This window comes from Triticum dicoccoides, chromosome 4B (genome assembly GCF_002162155.2).
Source record: "Triticum dicoccoides isolate Atlit2015 ecotype Zavitan chromosome 4B, WEW_v2.0, whole genome shotgun sequence".
Taxonomy (NCBI): domain Eukaryota; kingdom Viridiplantae; phylum Streptophyta; class Magnoliopsida; order Poales; family Poaceae; genus Triticum; species Triticum dicoccoides.
In genome coordinates this window covers 82,188,538-82,193,272 of record NC_041387.1, presented here as the reverse complement: position 1 = coordinate 82,193,272, position 4,735 = coordinate 82,188,538, and the positions used below count along the sequence as shown (strand labels likewise).

At 43.8% G+C, this 4,735-nt stretch overlaps 1 protein-coding gene across 14 annotated transcripts in view; it reads right to left on the bottom strand.

Moving 5' to 3' along the window:
* Window positions 1-3,360: 3,360 nt before the first annotated feature.
* The window catches only part of LOC119295157, a 7,624-nt gene continuing 6,249 nt past the window's right edge, over window positions 3,361-4,735 (bottom strand). For 12 of the 14 annotated variants that reach the window (XR_005143786.1, XR_005143787.1, XR_005143779.1 and 9 more), the window contains one exon: window positions 4,166-4,499. The gene's annotated coding sequence lies outside the window, so the exon portion shown is untranslated. Of the gene's footprint in view, window positions 3,693-4,000; window positions 4,080-4,165; window positions 4,500-4,735 lie in introns of those variants that run through there. The other 2 variants (XR_005143778.1, XR_005143782.1) reach the window with 2 other exon arrangements.

Genomic DNA, 4,735 nt, shown 5'->3' with positions numbered 1-4,735 from the left:
ACAATCTCACAAACTCATATAGTAGTCAACAATGCATGGATAGATCATAGTTGATAAGTCTACTAGGTAGTCATACTAGCATATATATGGTTCAACAGCCACACGCATGCATACGTAGTTCTAGATGATGTCGATGATGACCATCATCCTCAAGTCTGGGCGGTGGGTGTTCCTGATAGTAATTAGGATTGCCTGTCCAACATGAAGATTCTTGCCGACGAGGAAGCTCTTCCACCCAACCGAGTTGAAGTGTGTGCGACCGTCCGTGTCCACGTCGTACGCACAAGTGGTGACGGAGCCCCTTGCGGTAAGGCGTATTCCAGCAGAGCCTTCTTCATCAGGCTTGATACCACAACTCTCAGATAGGCTCTTTGGCAATTTCTGAATAAGAAAAACATATCAATTAATAAGTAGCCTCACACATTCTACACGAAGCATATATATCATCAGACTCTACACTAAGTATATATACCATTGGACTCTACACTAAGTATAACAATAAAGCATATAAGATTCACTAAGCATATAAGATTCACTAAGCATATATATCATCGGACTCTACACTAAGTATAACAATAAAGCATATAAGATTCACTAAGCATATAAGATTCACTAAGCATATATATCATCGGACTCTACACTAAGTATAATAATAAAGCATATAAGATGCACTAAGCATATATATCATCGGACTCTACACTAAGTATAACAATAAAGCATATCATCAAATTACTCAAAAAACTACAGTAAATGCAACATACCATGATATGCCGATCAACCATGGTACTTGTCAGGCGGGTCACGAATGGCACCCCGACGAAGTCAGCACATGGTGGAATGATGTCCCATAGGTTGCACACCTCCTCCTCGCTCAACTTCATTCTTTGAGCTACGATGGCATCACCGAGTGGGTCGTCATCATCCTCATAATCTTCTGCTTTGTTGACATAAATCACGGCCAGCTTGGATCTTTTAGCTCTGAAGGAGAAGCTGATCAACTCACCACCGGTGATACGCATGTTGTCGATGAAACGGACCCATCCATCTCCTCCCACCCGCGTCATCTTTCGTCCTTTCTCGATCTCCATAGTGTAGGGGTCCCCAGGAGCCTCAAAGGTCATAGAGTCTCCAGTCAGATTGTTGAATTCTGACCTCAGATTGCATGGGACGATATGTGTACAAAAAGCAAAATGATATATACATGATGCATTAATGCCAATAACACTAAAAACAAAATAGTAGTTACTAGTTTCATATAATTTATTACCGCCGCATGAAGAAAACTAGACTCGAAGTAGATGCCAAACAACATGCCAGTTGCAAGGCTGCTGGCGCACCTTGACTTGCACCGTCGACATGGTGGTGGTGGTGGTGGCGCCATTTCCCTAAAGCAATATGATTAAAGGATTAACGATCCAAAAAGTAAACATAAAGTTTTCATAGCTAGAGTTCACATGGCAAGCAAAATAACAACTAAAAAGTAAGCATAAAGTTCAGTCCAAGGGAACACTTTATCTATTCCCACATCCAAAAGTAAACCTGAAAGAGTATCGAATCAAGCTTTGATTTTTCCATAAAGCCACATAACAGTGAGGGCTTCTTGGTCATATCTTTATATGCATCAACAAAGAAGCTAGTGGCAGTAGCCAAGAATTGAAACCCTCATCTACACGAAACGGGACACGGCAACCGACGCCGCCCGTGGCTCCTCTCCGGAAAAGGCACGACATGGACGCCCCCTCTCTAAACCCTAGAACACTAGGCACCGCCGCCGCCACCACTCCTCCAGGGGCAGCAGCCAAGAATTGAAACCCAAGTTTCAATTATATGTGCTAAAAGCCTTTACTTCTCTAGCTACTTCTCTCTACTCTCTCCTAAGTTTCGGTTAGCAACAAAATCCTCTACTTCTCTCACCTAACCCCTCTCTCTACTCTCTCCCCAATCACGCGAGGAAACATGAAAGGCCAGCACACTGCATATACGAACAACACTTCAAGTGTGCATGCCAAATCCTAAGATCTAGTAACATATAAGATGATATGTGATACTAATTAACACTAGGATCTAGAGATGCATATGTGATACTAATCCTATTAATCCATATGTGATACTAATCCTATTAATCCATATGTGATACTAATTAACAGAGAGGGCGGAGCGCCGCGTAGGGCCAGCAAGGGGAGTGGCGAGCCACCGCAGCAAATCGATTGGAGCCATGCATCGAAGCACGGAGCCACCGTGCAATCCCTAAATCCCAAAACATGGCGAGCCGCCGCGGCAAATCGATTGGAGCCTAGCTAGTGTGGCGCGCGCAGGGAGGATGAGATCGAGAGGGGGACTTACGGGGCTGGAGCGTCGGAGGAGGCGAGAGGCGACCGCGCGTGGTGGCGGCGCATGGCACCGTCGACGAGGGTGAGGCGGCCGGGGACGAACCCTAACCGCGGCGGCGGCGTCTGGCGGAGGGGATCGATTGTGAGAGTGAAGCGGTGCGGGGGCGCTCGGGCCGGTTTTCTTTTGCTATAGTAGTAGCGCTGGTTAGAGGCCCGCGCTACTGCTAAGCCCACCAGCTGTAGCGCACTTTCAGAACAAACGCTACAACTAAGTGGGCTACTGTTTTTGCCCTGCGGCCCAAGCAAACAAACGCTGCTGTTATATGTTATTAGTAGTAGCGTGTTTTCTACCCATCGCTACTAGAAAATACTAGTAGCGTGGGGTCATAAAAACGCGCTACTGGTAAACTTCTATCTACTAGTACAATGCCCGTGTGTTGCTACGGGTCTTTTAACATTAATCTAATCCTACATAAATTTATGATGCGGAGGAGACGTATCAGACAACGCCCATCAGATTCAAAAACAAAGCGCCGAGGTAAATTTACATTGCACATTTACGTCAATTGGTCAACATGCTTGCCTTGACTCCAGGAATGCCTCCGGCTGATGGAGGTCGCCAGGTAGGGTTACGCTAATAGAAATATTTTGATTAGAAATCGATAGAAACTTTATGAAAAATAACGCCTAGCTTGGAGCCTTGCACTTGCAAAGCCAGAGACGTGGTCCACGTCCATGGGCGAGGAAGGGAATTGTAGGAAAAATTGGATACACTTATATTAGTATTTCAGGTCTGCCCAATACATAGTGTTCCTGATATTTTGGATATTTTACGCCAAGTTTCTTACTAAACACAACAGGCCTCTCGCAATCTAAGAGGCTTCTTTGGTTTTGGGTGGTTCAACAAGAGGTATTGCTTCAACACGTTGTTTCCCAATCGAAGCTCTCTTCTTCCGACTGTCCTAGATAGGGGCAAGAATATGTTGAGAGATAAGAATAAATGCTAGTAGTAAATAGGACAAAATCGTAGTTAATCCAACAAGTTTCTTGGCAAAATTTCTGATCACAAAAACGAAAAATTCATGTTGTGTGATTACAGTGGCAGTACACATAGGAGTGACTCCATTCTGAAGCATCTGCCCAATACGGGGGCAAGATGTGAAGTTACATCAATATACTTGCAAACATAAGACAGAGCACAGACTTCATATCTTTGCTATCGGCTAGAGCTTCAGCTCCGATCCCTAAGTTAATATTCACATCTTCTCAGTAACAATGCAGTTATACAGGTCATGATTACAACATGAGCACAACAGCAAGCATACACATGCCAAAAGACAGAATATGCGTTGACTGAATAACCTGCACGGAAGGCATTAGCACTACATTAATGTCCCTAAAATCTACACCAAAAATGTAGCAAAAATCCTGACAATTACTCTCTCCGTCCAATAATGTAAGACGTTTTTTAACAGTACACCAGTGTCAAAAAACGTCTTACATTATGGGACAAAGGGAGTAGAATATATTGCAAAATAGAATGCCAAAGACAGTTCAGTATATATTACCAATGCAACTCAGTTATCAACAAAATGAGCTAACTAATTTAACTGGGCAAAAATGGATTTGATTGTGGTAACCAGTTAGAACACAAGGTAACAGTGTCTCACGTGCTTGAGGCTGGTGCAGGGTAGGTTGGACCTAGCGAAGGACTGGATCCATCGGTGTGATTTATGCGGCCATATCTATCTGCAAGGGCGAACGGCGAGATGGTCATCGAAGAAGCATCAGAGCAACAAAAGTCCTCGTGAACCTTTGGTTCTGTGGAGGGCAGGTAAAAGTAAAATTTTGTTCCAAAATTATTTGGTAACAAGTTAAGTTCGAATGTGAAATTTGAGATTACAACAGTACAAAAAATAACTATGAAATGCTGAGGATCATCTCCCTTTAGAAATGTCATCAATTAAGAATGCTAAAAAGATCATCACAAATTACATGAAGGCCTTATCTCTGATGTAAAGAGATGATTGTAGGGGCACTTATACAAAGACAATGTCTTCTCCTCACAGTGCACGGCCGACGCGGAATTTGCTGCCTTCAGCCTGTCCTAATTTTGCCATGCACCCCATGTTTGATTATCCACAAGAGCGCTGACAAACAACGAATCAGCTGGACCATGAAACAGAGAGACAATAAATTTACGAGGAAGGTAATTTTCTGTTATTGGCAAAACATTTGATAATTGATTAAACCCAACACCAACCACTACTTTGTCGCGCATCTACTGCCAAAATCGCAGCTTCTCTTATAGATCATGTGTGTGTGTGTGTGTGTGTGGGTGGGTGCGTGTGTGCGCGTGCGTGCGTGTGCATGTGTGTGTGTGTGCGTGTGGGTGCGTGTGCGCG